This window comes from Cebus imitator, unplaced genomic scaffold (assembly GCF_001604975.1).
Source record: "Cebus imitator isolate Cc_AM_T3 unplaced genomic scaffold, Cebus_imitator-1.0 Scaffold117, whole genome shotgun sequence".
In the NCBI taxonomy this organism is placed as follows: domain Eukaryota; kingdom Metazoa; phylum Chordata; class Mammalia; order Primates; family Cebidae; genus Cebus; species Cebus imitator.
This window is the reverse complement of record NW_016107432.1, coordinates 2,454,646-2,471,468: the sequence shown is the minus strand read 5'-3', so window position 1 is coordinate 2,471,468 and position 16,823 is coordinate 2,454,646. Positions and strand designations below refer to the sequence as shown.

At 46.5% G+C, this 16,823-nt stretch overlaps 1 long non-coding RNA gene across 1 annotated transcript; it reads right to left on the bottom strand.

Moving 5' to 3' along the window:
• Nucleotides 1-3,070: 3,070 nt before the first annotated feature.
• Nucleotides 3,071-16,021, bottom strand: LOC108311532. The gene is made up of 3 exons (XR_001828251.2): nt 15,589-16,021; nt 14,184-14,297; nt 3,071-3,210 (listed from the first exon to the last, which is right to left on the bottom strand). It is a non-coding gene; the product is annotated as an uncharacterized LOC108311532 (long non-coding RNA).
• Between the last annotated feature and the right edge of the window lie 802 nt (nt 16,022-16,823).

Here is a 16,823-nt window from a genome sequence, read left to right as displayed (position 1 = left end):
AATCTACTCATCTGACAAAGGAACTTAAACAAATTTATGAGAAAAAAACCAACTCCATTAAAAAGTGGGCAAAGAACACGAACAGATGCTCTTCAAAAGAAGACATACATGCGGCCAACAAACATATGAAAAAAAAAGCTCACTACTGATCGATCACTGGAGAAATGCAAATCAAAACCACAGTGAGATGCCAGCTCATGCTGGTCAGACTGGCTATTAGTAAAAAGTAAAAAAAAACAAGAGACCCTGGCAAGGTCGTGGAGAAAAAGGAATGCTTTACATTCTTGGTGGGAGTGTAAATTAGTTTAACCATTGTGGAAGACAGTGTGGCGATTCCTCAAAGACCTAGAGGTCAAAATACCATTTGAGTATACATCGTTAATGGGTGTATACTCAAAAGAATATAAATCAGTCTGGCCAGGAGCAGTGGCTCAGGCCTGTAATCCCAGCACTTTGGGAGGCTGAGGTGTGTGGATCATGAGGTCAAGAGATCAAGACCATCCTGGCCAACATGGTGAAACACTGTCTCTACTAAAAATACAAAAATTATCTGGGCATGGTTGTACATGCCTATAATCCCAGCTACTTGGGAGGCTGAGGCAGGAGAATTGCTTGAACTCCAGAGGCATAGGCTGCAGCGAGCCAAGATCACACCATTGCATTCCAGCCTGGCGACAGAGTGAGACTTTGTCTCAGAAAAAAAAAAGAAGAATATAAATCTTTCTGTTATAAAGATACATACACACATAGGTTCACTGCAGCACTATTCACAATAGGCTGACATGGAATCAGCCTAAATGCCCACTGACAATAGACTGGATAAAGAAAATGTGGCACATTTAGACCATGGAATACTATGCAACCATCAAAAGAAATGAGATCATGTCCTTTGCAGGGACCTGGATGGAGTTGGAAGCCATTATCCTCAGCAAACTAATGCAGGAAAAGAAAACCAAATACCATGTAGTCTCACTTATAAATGGAAGCTGAATGATGAGAACACATGGACACAGGACAGGGTAGGAGGGGAACGACACACCCTGGGGCCTGTGGAGAGTGGTGGGTAGAGGGAGGGAGAGCATCAGGAGTAACAGCTAATGGAGGCTGGGCTTCTTACCTAGGGGATGGGATGATTTGTGCAGCAGGCCACCAGGGAACATGTTTACCCATGTCACACACTTGCACATCCTGCACATGTACCCTTGAACTTAAAATAAAAGTTGGAGAAAAAAATAACCTTCAAATGTAAGAAAAGAAGAACAACAAAAAATCTAGACGAGGTCACCAAGGGAGTGAGTATAGGACAGAAGGGACAGAATCAAGGGCTGAGCCTTGGGGACACCTGTGTGAAGAGGACCCCCATGGCTCTCCATTGCTTTTACCTGTTTAGAAAAGTTTCAAGTTGTTAGCCAATTGGGTTTTAGTTTAGATTGTGAGGTCTGGCTCCAGCCAATGGAGATCAGACACAGCAGTAGGGACAACCCCAAATGCATCAGGGATAAATATGCCTGCTTTTCCTTTGTTCATTGTACTCTCATGGCAAGATGGCTAGTGAGGGCACCCTTCCAGGAAGTAAAAATTGCATTACTGAGAGATCCTTCATCTCAGTGCTGCCTGACAGTAACAAGTCAATAAGCAAGTATGTGAGTGAAGGGCACCAGGATTCTTTTCTGTGTCTTTTTTTTTTTAACCATAATCACACTTAAAAAACATAAGTTAATCTGTTTTCTTGGTAGTTTAGGGTCATGAGCCACTGTGCCTGACCCACCCTCAGTTTTTATAATTCTATCACCAACAACCATGTCACAAAATTAGGCTCTGAACAAATGCCTGATTATCATCTGACCCAGCAGAGAACTTGCTCACATTTATGAACAGTGCAGCCCTGAGTTGAATGTAGTTCATATTTTAATTTATATTAAAAATTTGAAAAATAATTTTGTTATTAAAATTCATGCTACTACTTGAGAGTTAACATAAAAATTCCCATTACTAATTTCTTCATATAATTTTAGAAATAACATATTTTAAGCTAAAATATTTATCATTTTTGTTTTGTACCTCTTGCTCCAGTGTGACTTGCTATTTCTTACACAATCCACTCTCAGTTTTTTGTTTTTTTTTTGAGATGGAGTCTTGCTCTGTCACCAAGGCTGGAGTGCAGTGGCACAATCTCAGCTCACTGCAACCTCTGGCACCTGGATTCAAGTGATTCTCCTGCCTCAGCCTCCCAAGTAGCTTGGATTACAGGTGTGCACCACTGCGCCTGGCTAATTTTTGTATTTTTAGTAGAAAAGGGGTTTTGCCATGTTGGCCAGGCTGGTCTCGAACTCCTGACCTCAAGTGATCTGCCAACCTCGGCCTCCCAAAGTGCCAGGATTACAGCCATGAGCCACTGCACCTGGCCCACCCTCAAGTTTTATAATTCTGTCACCAACAATGGTGTCACAAAATTAGGCTCTGAACAAATGCCTGATTATCATCTGACCCAGCAGAGAACTTGCTCACATTATTAATGAACAGTGCAGCTCTGAGTTGAACGTGGTTCATATTTTCATTTATGTTAATGAGTGAAAGAGAATTGAAATAAAAAAGGCATTGGAATGTCACTTCATCAATGACATGAGTGCCTCTTCTGAACCAGAGGATAGTTTTCTAATACTAGAAGAACATTTCCTTAATTTTTGGTATTCTTCACAATGTAATGGTTAGAGCCGCAACACATTTAACTTTAATCTACATTACTCATATTTTCTCATAATTTTATTCAATCTAGACAGTCAATAAAACAATAATCAAACCTGCATTTGTAGCATTTGCCAATTTCTGTGGTGTAAATGCCCCCATCGTGGCCGACTTTGAGCCACACATGAAGTCACTGAGCACAGCACTGGGAAGAGATCGTGGAAGCCCATTACAGCTTTTACCCCTACAGCTACAACTGACATCATTGACCTCATGTGCGTAGGTGATGGAAAATGTAGTAAAATAATTAGAAAGTGATGGCTTCAAGTATTTATTTCCTATGTTTTAAGTAAGCTTTATTTATTGCAAGTACATATCATTTAATTTTCAGCAATGTCTGCATCTAATAACTGGCTTGCAAAGCTCCTGGCAATGCAGCAATCCATCCGGGAGCCAGTGCCAGCCAACTCCAGCACGCACCGGCTCCTGAGTTCCTCTGGTAGGCCTGGCCTCATCAGGTGAGTCCTGAGAGGAGAGCAGAAGCAGAAGCAGGAAGGACACACACTGCCACATGTGGGCCACTGGGGAAGGGTGGTGACCTCTGAGGGTGGGGTTGAGGGCCTCAGCCCTACAACTGATTGTTGACAAATCAACAACCAGAACAACCCTGAAGAGACCCTCATGCCTCAGATGAGATCAGAGCTGTGGGTGATGCCTTGATTTCAGCCTGGCGGGACAAGAAGCAGAGGACTCAGCTGACCCCATAGAAAGTGGAGAGAGGGCCGGGCACAGTGGCTTATGCCTGGAAATCCAGCACTTTGGGAGGCCGAGGTGGATGGATCACCTGAGGTCAGGAGTTTGAGACCAGCCTGGCCAACATGATGAAACCCGTCTCTACTAAAAATACAAAATTAGCCAGGCTTGGTGGCAGGCACCTGTAATCCCAACTACTTGGGAGGCTGAGGCAGGAGAATTGCTTGAATCTGGGAGGCAGAGGTTTCGGTGAGCTGAGATCGTGCCAATGCATTCCAGCCTGCACAGCCAGAGTGAAACTCCGTCAGGAAAGAAAGGAAAAGGAAGGGAGGAAGGGAGGGAGGGAGGGAATGCATTTGTGTTAAGTTACTGAAATGGTGAAATTTGTTACACAGAAATAGAAAAACTAGTGAGTAAATTGACTCCCTTAGTTTGAACTTGAACTCATAAAAGACAAATCCATTTTAAAAATATCCCCAAAACTTTCTAAGGTGGTGTCTGATGGCCTAGAGATGCTGGAAGGAGCTGCTCAAGCTTGAAGACAGGAGCTGGGGGGACAGAGCTGCGCTGGATTACAGGAAACCTGAGGGAGGTCCAGAAAGGAGGTGCTTGGAAGACTGAACAGTGGGATCCGGTCGGGAGCGGGAGCCCCACCTTCGTGAGGCTGGGAGGGAGGTGTGGCAGGAGAAAAGATGATGGAAATTTTCTCCGGAGGTGCTGTGTGCCTAGAAACCACCATACCCTTGCAGCCCTAGGCAAGTCCTGCACGGCTTACAAACACTCTTGAGAAATAGTTGTGTTTTGGGGAATTTTGTTTCTTTCTTTGCTTTTTTGAGTTGGGGAGTGTGATGGTTAATACTAATACTGAGTGTCATCATCCAACCCAAACTTGACTGGATTGAAGGATGCCAAGCACTGATCCTGGGTGTGTCTGTGAGGGTGCTGCCAAAGGAGATTGCCATTTGAGTCAGTGGACTGGGAGAGGCAGACCCACCCTCCGTCGGGGTGGGCACCATCTCATCAGCTGCCGGCGCGGCTGGGATAGAGCAGGCAGAGGAACGTGGAAGGACTGGACTGGCTGAGTCTCCCAGCCTCCGTCTTTCTCCCGTGCGGGATGCTTCCTGCTCTCCAACCTCGGACTCCAAGTTCTTCAGCTGTGGGGCTCCTGGACTCACCCCGGTGGTTTGTCAGGGGCTCTCGGGGCTTCGGCCGCAGACACAGCGGTGCTGTCGGCATCCCTGCTGTTGAGGTTTTGGGCCTCGGACTGGCTTCCTGGCGCCTCAGCTTGCACACGGCCTATGGTGGGACCTCACCTTGTGATTGTGTAGTCAGTTCTCCTCAGAAACCCCCTTCACAGATGCATCTACCCTATTAGCCCCGTCCCTCTAGAGGACGCTGACTCGAACAGCAAGAAAAGCTCAAAGGTGTGAGCAAAAGGACAGCCGGGACATAAGGTTACTGAGAAAGCGTAAGGTCTTTATCAGTGGAAAATTTTACCTACTTCTTACCAAATAAATGTTGAACAAGAATCTAAAGAACATTCACTGAATGATGCGTAAATTCTAGATCTCACCATGCTCAGTCAGGCCTGCGTGTCCCCAGCCTGATGTACACAGCGTAGGCAAATGACAAAAGAGGGGCTCACGCGTGGAGGGATGATGGAGGGGGCCACCAGGACCGACAGGAGAAAGCCCAGATGCCTTTGCTGATGATGCGAAGACACTGCCCAGGCCACGCCTGAGCACAGTGTCAGGCAGAGCTCTGCAAACTCCTGAATCCTCGCTACCCAGCTGGGAGGGATAGGAACTCGGCTCAGGGCTGTTTCCCAGTTATCATATCCCCCGCCCCACCCAGCACCTCTGGACACTGTGTCCTCAGGCACAGGGATCCTCTGCTGAGAAGTTGGCCTCGGAAGCTGCCAAACGCTGCCCCTCTGCGCAGACCGTGACGCTGAGACGCTGCTTCCTTGCTGCTCCGTCTTCCAAGCCTGTGTCCCAAGCATGTTTCAGGGCAGCTAGAAACCGAAATCCAAACTCCAAGTCCAGAAGCTGGGTACCACCTTTCATCTCACACAGAAAGGTTTTCCAAAGGTAGCTAGAAATGTGACTTATATGCACCCAGTCCCCATGACGTGTCCCCAGATGGCCTCATGTTTGATGGCCATGCATGGTGGAATCTGGATTTGGGGTGAGTCATTCCTCTGAGGGCAGCAGGCGGCTGTGACCTGGAATTGCAAGGCCATCTTGTTCGAAGTAATGATGGTCATCCGTTTGGCTCATGGGTCTTGAGTGGCTCCAGTTGGGTTGCTGAGGGTGAAGACTGGATGGTAAGAAATGGATTCGAGCTGCTGGAGGAGCAGGTGCAGGGCCAGGCAGCAGGGATGAGCCTCCTCCCACCTTTCACGAAGCCGGCTTTCTCCTTTGCGCCATGTCTATGGGCAAGCTTGCTGCCCGCCATTTATAAAATAAGAATATGTAGAAGGAGATGGAATGGATATAACCAGAAAACTTAGAGAGACATAAAATTTTAAAAAACAAAAGTTAAAAGATTGAAAAAGGTAATTAAGAAAGGGACGTGGGTGTAAATTTGAGCAAACAGTGCAGCTTGGTATTAATGGATAAAATAATGATATGGAAATTTACTTCCACTAATGAGGGAAGACAAATATGTCCAAAGAAAATATAACATTAATGAATGAATAAAAGGCAAGAAAGAATAAACTGAGGAACAAAACATAGATGAGGCAGAGAATACCATGTAACTACAACCATTTAAATAATTGCATCAAACATAAATGAAGTACCCCAAGCAAAAGGCACAAATGGTCAGACTGACTTAAGAAAGCAAGAACCAACCTTATTTTGTCTTCAAGATTATATACCATGCAAACAGCTAGCGTAAGAGAGCTGTCATAGCTGAGGGTGTGTGTGTGTGTGTGTGTGTGTGTGTGTGTGTGTGTGTGTGTGTGTGTGTTTTAAGACAGGGCCTTATTCTGTCATCCAGCCTGGACTGCAGTGGTGTGATCAGAGTTCACTGCAACCTCCAACTCTTAGCTTCAAGCGATCCTCCTGCTGCCGCCTTCTATGTAGAACTACAGGCACATATCATTATGCTTGGCTGGTTTCCTAAACTTTTTTTTTTTTTTTTTGGTAGAGATGGTCTCACTATATTGCCCAGGCTGGTCTCAAACTCCCGGCCTCAAGCATTCCTCCTGCCTCAGCTTCTCAAAGTGCTGGAATTACAAGCATGAGCCACTGCACATGGCCTGTAGTACTGTATCAATCACACACAAATTATTCTTCAATAGAATGAGTATTAAGAGACAAAAAAGGATAGTTCCTGTTCAGTACAACAGAAATATACAATTACAAACATATACACATCTAGTAAGAGTATGCCAAAATATATAAACAGAATCTAATAAAACCAAAGGGAAAATAGACAATCTACGATCATAGCTGGAGATTTAACACGCTGTTCTCAGTAATAGAACAAGTAGACAAAAAGAAAAAGGTATACAGAAGATTCAAGCAACACTACAAACTGAACTTGACATTTAGAGAACATAATCACCAACAACTCCAGAACGCACACTCTTTCCGCCATGTGTGAGACATTCATCAAGACAGACCACACGCTTGTCTCAACAGACTTCAAAAGATCAACATCTTACAGAGTGTTTCCAGACCACAACAGCAATAAATTAGAAATCTGCAACAACAACTCATCCAGAAAGGACCCCAAATGTCTAGAAATTAACTTGCTTCTAAACACCAAAGGGTCAAAGAAGAAATCACAAATATCACTAGAAAATATTTTTACCAGAATAATAGTGAAAACATAACATAAGGAAAATTGTGGAATATAATTCAGGAAATGTTTAAAGCAAAATTTATAGCATTAAAAATTATATAAGAAAATAAGAAAGGTCTCAAATCAGAAGTAGGAAAAGAAGGAAAAACTAAAGCCAAAGAAGGCAGAAACAGGAAATAATAACCCAAAGAGCAGAAAACACAATATAGATATGAATGAAACCAAAAGCTAATTTTTTGAAATGATCAATATCACTGATAAATCTGTAGCCAAATTTAGAAAAAAGAGAACACAAGAGGCTGGGCATGGTGGCTCACGCCTGTAATCTCAGCACTTTGTGAGGGTGAGGTGCGCGGATCACAAGGTCAAGAGATCAAGACCATCCTGGCCAACATGGTGAAACCCCATCTCTACTAGAAATACAAAAATTAGCTGGGCGTGGTGGCGGGCGCCCTATAATCCCAGCTACTCGGGAGGCTGAGTGAGACAGGAGAATCACTTGAACCTGGGAGGCGGAGGTTGCAGTGAGCTGTGATTGCACCATTGCACTCCAGCCTGGTGACAGAGCAAGACTCTGTCTCAAAAAACAAACAAAACAACAACAACAACAACAAACCCATGAATTACCAATATCAGAAATGAAAGAGGGGACTTCGTTACAGATCCTATAGATAAAAATGAATAAGCAAGGTTTCTTTTTTTTTTGCGATGGAGTCTCGCTATTGTTTCCCAGGCTGGAGTGTAGTGCACGATCTTGGCTCACTGAAACCTCTGCCTCCTGGGTTCAAGTGATTCTCCTGCCTCAGTCTCCCAAGTAGCTGGGATTACAGGCACTGTCACCATGCCTGGCTAATTTTTGTATTTTTAGTAGAGGTGGGGTTTTGGCATGTTGGCCAGGCTGATCTTGAACTCCTGACCTCAGGTGATTCACCTGGTCAGCCTCCCAAAGTGCTGGGATTACAGTCATGAGCCACAGTGCCCGACCAAAAGGGATTTTTTTGCATTTTATTTTTTCAGCTTTATTGAGGTATGTTTTATACACAGTAAAAGTCATAATGTCTAAGGAGGTATTGGGACAACTTTATGCTAACAAATCTAAAAGCTTAAATAAAATGGAAAAATTCCTTGAAAAACACAGGACACTAAAGCTCATTCAAGAAAAAAATTATATAACCTTAATAGCCTTAAATCCGTTAAAGGAATTGAATTTATAGTTAAAGCCATTCCCAAAGAAGACTTCAACCCCAGATGGCTTTGCAAGTGAATTCTGCTAAACACTTAAGGAAGAAAGAATACCAATTCTATACAATTATTTTACAGAAAAGAGAAAACAAGGGAGAACTTCCCAGCTCACTTTATGAAGTCAGCATTTCTCTGACACTAAACAAAGACAAAAACATTATGAGAAAATAAAACTACAAATATTATCCTCATTAACTTAAACACAAAAATCCTCAACAAAAGAACAGCAAGTCATATCCATTATATATTAAGAATACATGTCACCAAGTGGGCTTCATCTCAGGAGTACAAGCTTGGTTGGACATTTGAAACTCAGTTAGTGCAATTCATCATACTAACAGGATGAAAAAGAAAATAACCATATTTTAATCTCAGCAGATAAGGAAAAAAAGCATTTGACAAGACTCCTCAACTATTCATGATAGAAACACTCAACAAGATAGAAATAGATTTCAACCTGATAAAAGGCATCTATAAAAAAATTACAGCTTACATTATACTTAAGGGTGAAAGGCCAAATGGTTTCCCACTAAGAGAAGAAACAGGGCAAGGGTGTTTACTCTCATTATTTCTATTCACTATTATGCATGAGGATCTATCCAATGCAATAAAGCAAGAAAAAAAAGCATGCAGTTTGAAAAGGAAGCAGTAAAATGGGTTCTATTTACCTGTGGCATGATTTTCTATGTAGAAAAATCTTACCAAATACACAAAAGCAGCTGCTAGAATTAGTGAATTCAGCAAAGTCACAGGTTAAGGGGGCAATCTAAAAAGTTAATTGAATTTATATATACTAGTAACAAACAATTTTATATTAATACTATATATGTATATAGGAACAGTTATTAAAGTAAATTTTACTCTAAAGAAATAAGAATAGACACAAAAATCTAATGAGGGTATCTGGTTGGGCATGGTGGCTCCTGCCTGTAATCCCAGCACTTTGGGAAGCTGAAGTGGGAGGATTGCTTGAGCCCAGGAGTTCAAGACCAGCCTGGACAATATGGTGAGACTTCATCTCTATAAAAAAGAAAAAAGAAAAAAGAGAAAAAACACACACAGAAAAAAAAAATAACGAGGGTGTCTTATTTCTTTAAAGTAACACTTACAAAATACAAAATATTAAAAATGAAATCTTTATAGGAAAATTTAACAAAATGTGTGCAAAACCTGTGCACTGAAAACTACAAAATATTGATGAGATAAATTAATGAAGACTAAATAAATGTAGAAGATTCAATATTGCTAACATACTATTTATCCCCAAATTAAGATATATGTTCAATACAATCTCAGTCAAAATCCTGACAGACATTTTCCGGTAGAAATTGACAAGCTGGGTCTAAAATCTGTATGGATTATATATAAAAGACTTAAAATCAGCAAATTATTTTGAAAAAGAGGAAAAATGTTGGAGGACTTACATTACCTGATTCCAGCATTCACTATGGAGCTACAACAATCCAGGTACTGTGGTGTTCAAATAAGAACAGACATGGCAGGCGCGGTGGCTCACGCCTGTAATCCCAGCACTTTGGGAGGCCAAGGTGGGCGGATCGCAAGGTCAGGAGTTCAAGAACAGCCTGACCAACATGGTGAAACCCCGTCTCTACTAAAAATACAAAAAATCAGCTGGGCATGGTGGCATGTGCTTGTAATCCCAGCTACTCAGGAGGCTAAGACAGGAGAATCACTTGAACCTGGGAGGTGGAGGTTGCAGTGAGCCGAGATTGTGCCACTGCACTTCAGCCTGAGCAAGAAGAGTGAGATTTCATTAAAAAAAAAAAAAAAAAAAAAGATACATAAGTCAATGGGTCAGATCTGAGAGCCTAGAAATCAATCCACATTTTCCAGTCAACTGATTTTGAATAAAAGCGCCAAGGTAAGTTAATGATAATGGTGATTATTTTCAAATTTTGGTACTGGAAAAAGTGGATATCCATGTGCAAAAATAAAAACCTTGACTATTACATCACACCACATGCAAACATTAATTAAAGTGGATCACAGATGTATACTTAAGTGCTACCACCACAAAACTTCTAAAAGACAAGAAAATATTTGTAATCTTAGTTTGACAATTATTTCCTAAATAGTACACAAAAACCACAAAAGAAAAAAGTAATGATTGGATATCATCAAAATGGAAAAGTTTTGCTTTTTACAAGATGTTAATAAGAAGATGAGAAGGTAGGTCAAAGCCTCGGAGAGAATACTTGAGAAACATTTATCTGATAAGTAACTTATGTTCAGAACATGTAAGGAATTCTTATTACTCAATTACAAGAAGACAATCCAACTTTTTAAAAATTGGCAAAGGATTAGAATAGACTCGTTACTAGAGATACATGAAAGGCTCAACACTATTAGTCGTCAAGGTAATGCGAATCAAAACACAATGGGATACCACTGAAAGCCCACCAGAACGGTCAGCATGATTAAGACTGACAACAGCGTGGGCTGGTGAGGGCATGGGGCGTCAGGAGCTTCACACGTTAGTCTGGGAATGCAAAATGGTGCAGCCATGCTGGAAAACTGTCTGTCAGTTTCTTCAAAGTTAAATATTAACTTTTGATACAATCCAGCAATACTACTTCTGAGGATGTACCCAAAAGAAGTGAAAACAGATGTTCACAGAAGAGTTGTCCTTGAATGACAATAGCAGCATTATTCATATCAATCTCAGATGGAAAAACACCAAATGTCCATCATTTCATGGATGAGTAAACAAATGTTGATGGAATTCTATTCAGCGACAAAAACAAGCGATCCATTGATTCATGCAGCAACATGGAAAAGTCTCCAAGCGTTTTGCCCGCTGAAGGAAGCCAGACATGAAAGACTCTGCGCTTCATGAGTCTATGTCTGTGAAATTCTATACTAAGAGGGCAGGTCATAATTGCCTGTGCCCAGAATGGAGGGAGAGGATGCCTGCAAAGGGAACTGGGGGAGAGTTGGGACAGTGCTGGGTGACCTCGGCAGTAGTGACTCATAGCAAGGTGTACAGTTGTCTAAATTCACTGAGTTGTACACTTAACATGAATGATTGCTATTGCACATAAATTGTATCTCAATATAAAAGGCACACAAAGTAATACCTGAAGATAGGTATACTCATGAGCCAGCAATTTCGCTAAGTACATACCACAAAAATGCACGTCCAAGTACATCAGGGCACACAAATAAGAAGGCTCATAATTTATTCATAATATTCCCAAGCTAGAAATAAATGTTCATCAGCAGCAAAGTGGATAATAAACTGTGTCGTGTTCATGCAGTGAATCAGTAACCAACGATGAATCAGCCACCGTTGCGTGCAACACGGAAACATTTTGCAGACACAAAGTTGAATGAAAGAAGCCAGATATGATTCCATTAATGTAAAGTTCACAAACCAGGCAAAATCAAACTAGAACGGTTAGGGATGCATGTCAAGGTGATAAAAGTGTAAAAAAAATGCAGGAAAGTGATTTCACATGAACTCAGCAGAAGCTCTGGTGGGAGGGAGGCTGTGTGGGTTGTGTACTCAAATTCTGCGATATTCTTGTTTTTTGGGTGGGAAGTATACAGATATTCATTTATAAGTCATTAGGCTATTACATGTATACTTTATGATGCTTCTGTGGATCCATTACATTTCACAAGACAAAAGCTGTTAAGCCAATAATTAAGGTGCATTATTGTGTCTCCAAGAACTCACTGGCTGTGGTTTTCCGAGTAAGTTCTTTCAATAAATCACCAGCTGTGCAGAGTTACAGAGATGCACACACTGTGGCTGTGTCAGTGGAAGATCAATAGTGATTGTTCTCGGAGACGAGAGGGCGAAGATTAATAATTTAAAATGTTGGGTATTTAGGTCGTTAGAAAAATAAAGGATAAAAGTACTAAAAAGATGCCAGGCATCGTGGCTCATGCCTGTAATCCCAGCACTTTGGGAGGCTAAGGTGGGCAGATCATCTGAAGTCAGGAGTTTGAGACCAGCCTGGCCAACATGTGAAACCCCGTCGCTACTAAAAAACACAAAAATTAGCTAGGTGTGGTGGCAGGTGCCTGTAGTCCCAGCTACTCAGGAGGCTGAAGCAGGAGAATCACTTGAACCCGGGAGGTGGAGGTTGCAGTGAGGTGAGATCACACCACTGCACTCCAGCCTGGGGGACAGCAAGACTCCATCTCAAAAAAACCAAAGTACTAAAAAGTGAAGTGATAAACAAATTAGTAAAAATAATTAGAATCAGCCAAATTCAATTAATATTGACTTCAATATTAATTGAAGTCAATATTCTAGGAGATTGCATTTTAAATGCTCATAAATATGTAAATATTAAAATAAAGTTTACAGTTGATAGGAAAAATATTCTTGGATTAACACAATTGCTGTTGTAATCAGAAAAAACCTCACGAGTGTTTTTGACACCGTCTCTGGGCTTCGGTTCCTTTTCGTTAGGACAGGACGTGGCCCTAGCACAGAGGCGGCTGCAGGGACTACATGCCCTGTGTGAACATGCTGGCACATGATGGGCTCTGTGATTTTTAAAATAACTCCTCTTTCCCCAACAACCTATCAAAGTCATTTCTCATGAGTGTGGTGCTTCTTTCTGAGGTGGGTGCCCCTCTCTGAGCCCTGAGCCCTGGGCCCCGAAAATCACCAGACAAGCCTGCAGCTTCCTGAGGTCCCCTCATGGAGTGGGGTCAAGGGTCAGGAGGAGGTTTCACAGGTGGGTCTGGGGGACGGGATTCTGCCAGAAAGCAATGGAATCAGCGTTCCACATGTGCCTGCGTCTGCTTCCAATTCCACTTCTGATTTTAAGTGTCAGAACCCAGCTCAAGTGCAGAGGCCAACCCTAAGAGAGAAGGGCTGTTGAAGGGTCCCTGTGAGCTCAACAGACTGCACAAGGAAGCTCTGCATGACTGGGCCACAGACTCCCCTCCCCTCTCTGCCAACCCAATGTCACTCAGGAACATCACTGACCATCTGCAGAGCGTGAGGAAGTGATGGGAGATGGCAGGGGAGATGAGCAGGCAAAGCTGTGATTGCACCGTGATGGGCAGCCACCCACCTGCTCCCCAGCGGCAGGGCTCCTTCCAGACACACCAGGCAGGGCCTCATCCCTTATCTGCAGGGTAAAGCCTGAACTTCCCAGCAAGGCTCAAAGACCCTTCTGGGTGGGCACCTGCTGCCTGATGGTATTGCCCTCACTCTGCCCCTCCTACCTGGGGACTTTTCTGTGCGCCAGCTCCAGGGGGTCCCCTCCAGGGCCTCTGCTCTTGATGTTCCTGCTGCTGGGGCATTCGCCCGCCCTCACAGAGTCCCTTCCCCACCCTCAACACGGAGACGGGGGGCCGGTCTGCCTGCCTGGTGGCCTGCCTCACCTGGCCCAAGCAGCTCTAAGCAGAACCAGCGGACTTTTCTGCCCTGTCACAAGTTGAGCCACCCACCCACTCATTTGTTCATGCATTCATTCCACACAGCTGGGGCAAAGCCAGATCCTGATGGGGTGGGGGGGGGAGTAGATGGACAGGACTGCAGTGCGCTGAGCTCCCAGTCTGGCAGGGACACACAACTTTGGACCACAGGGAAGTCCTGGCTGTTATGGAGGACCATCTACCCTGGCAGGGGAGGGCAGGGAGGCGGTGCACCAGTCACTGGCTCATGCCTGAGAAGCCTCTGTGAGGACAGTGGGGCCGCCTACCTTAGCAAGCTGCAAGGACTGAATGAAAAGCTGTGTGGAGCATTCGGAGCGGCACCTGGAGGGCAGTGGGATCCCACAAAACTGAGTTACTCCTGCGTGGGGTGAAGCGAGCACCTATGAAATGTAAAGGCAGACACCGGGTGGGGATGTGGAGAGGTGACACACCCAGGCTGCAGCAGCCGCAGGTGCAAAGGGCCCGTGGCAGGAACAGGCGTCAGTGCCATGGAGGCGTCTTGTGATGAGCTGGGGAGGCATCGAGGCGTCTAGAGGCCAGACTGGGGAGAAATTCTGCAGGACTGACCTGCCTCCTATGGGACTTCTGATGGCAGAACCCCCTCCAAGCTATTTCTCCTTGCCCTCAGAGGGCACAGCCCCATCTTTCCACCCCCAACCTTCTGGGAGGGGGCAGGATGAGGCCTCATCTGTTCACTTCCTCCTTCAAAGCCTAATCATTGTGGCTGCAGCAGCCTTCCCGCATTGAGAATGGAGAGGCCGCTCCGCCCTCACCGGAGGTGGCTGCAAACCTCGTTTCCCTGGAAACTGAAATAATCAGTGGAAGTCAGCTCATGGTAAGTCTGCTGGCGCGCGTGGGTGCCACGATTATTATACAAGCCGATTTACACACTGTCCTTTGAAAACCTATGCACCATCGATGCAAAGGAAGGGTCGCTATTCCCACTGCTCTGGCGAGTCATCGTGCAGGGACGCAGGACCGTTCGCGAGGTTCTAAAATCTGCATTCTCTGCTAAAAATACAGTGAAACATGCTCGTCCCCCTCGCAGCTATCGCCGTTGAAGTAAATCCCACGCACATGTCCAGGGAGCGCAGGAAGGGCCTTCGCATAGATTCACATGGGCAGATGGCTTCCGTGAAGGTGGGCGAGGGGCCTGCGCCCGCACTGCCTGAAACCTGTGGGTGCCGCTTCCTTCAGACAGGGCCTCTGGGGGCTCTGCCCAGGTCCACCGGGCACCACGGGACACGCCGTGCCCTTCAGGGCCTTGAAGCTGTGCACTCTGGGCGCAGGCTCCACAGGCCAGAACTTGCTAAGGTTGGTGACGGGGACCGAGGTGCGTTCTCAGCGCGAACCTGCACCTCCCCCGCGCGCGGAGCGCTTTCCCTGGCTGCAGCCACCGAATCCGGCGCAAAGTTATTTAACGCCGCAATTAGCCAGGAGGGTGAGTCATCGGCTCCCCAGCCTCTCTGCCGCCGCAGCAGAAACGAACTGGAAGGGACCAGGAGTGCAGGCCCAGCTGCTGGGCCGAGGCCCTTCCGGAGACGCCCCCACCCCCCAACCAAGGGGCCGAGGCGAGCTCCTCTCGGGAAGAGGCAGGAGGGCCCAGAGAGGCCGGGGAGGTGACCTTCTCCCACCCCACCCACCAGCCACCCCGGCCTTCCCCTCACCCACCTTGAATCGTCAGGGTAGGAATGAGGCGGAGGAATTTGCCGCCCTCGTCCCCCTCACTCAGGCCGTGAACCGCCTTCTGATGAATTAATTCACGTGCACCCGCGTCTGGGGAAAATTCCTGTCTGATCCAGAAGCGCTTTGTAGACTAAAACCAAACGAGACTCATCCACGGTTCTGCCTAAGACGTCACCTCCAGCTTGGTTCAAATGGCTAGTCCTAAAAGTCAGCGACCTTGCTCATCCCGAACCGCGTGCACACGCACACGGCCCACCCGCACACACGCGCGCGCACACGCACATGCACACACCACACACGAAACACACTACAGACCGCACACGAGCCCAGAAGCGACACACCGCACGCGGGCACACGTCAGCACTTCCCAGAGACCCTGACCGTCCCCCTCCCTTGGACAACCCCCTCCCTGGCTCCCTCCTCCCTCTCCCTCCCCGGGATCCTTCCTCCCCCCCAGCACCCGGCTCCCTCCCCCATGCCCTGAACTCTTCCCCCCTCCCCCTGCCCCGCCAAACACCCGGTCCCCTCCCCCTTCTCCCGGGGCTCCTTCTCCCCCAAGCACCCACAGGCACCCAGGCCCTCCTCCCCTTTCCTCCCTGGGCTCCTTCCGCCCCCAGCACCCGGGCTTTTCTCCCCCTCCCTCCTCTGGGTTCCTTCCCCCCCAGCACCTGTCCCCCTCCCCCCGGCTCCTTCCCCCCCAGCACCCGCCCCCTCCCCCTCCCTTCCCGGGCTCCTTCCCCTCACCCCAGCACCCGAGCTCTCCTCCTTTCCTCCCTCCTCTCCCAGGCTCCCCCTTTCCCCTTCTTTAACCCAGACTCTCCCGCATACCCACTCCCCCATAGCATAAGAGCTCCTCTCTCCCTGCTCCCTGCACCCCCATAACTTCCACAGGCCGCTGACAGGCGGGTGGGTGGGAAGTGCGGCCCAGACCCAGCGGATAGGGGAGACAGGGGAGCGCAGACGCAAGGGCGCCGAGCGGTGGGGAGCGCCGGGGGTGGGGCCCAGGGGGTCCGAGGGGGGAGGACAGAGAGGGAGAGAGAGAGGGGGAGAGAGAGAGAGAGAGAGAGAGAAAGCTGGGAAATGAGGGCGGCGTTCCCGCAGCGGCCCGCGCCGGAGAGGGGCGCGGATAGGGAAGGAGGGCGGAGAGACGCGGCTTGGGGCCCCGGTACCGGAGGAGGTGGCGGAGGGGCGTCCCGGGGGCGGCGGGGGCTGCCGGGGGC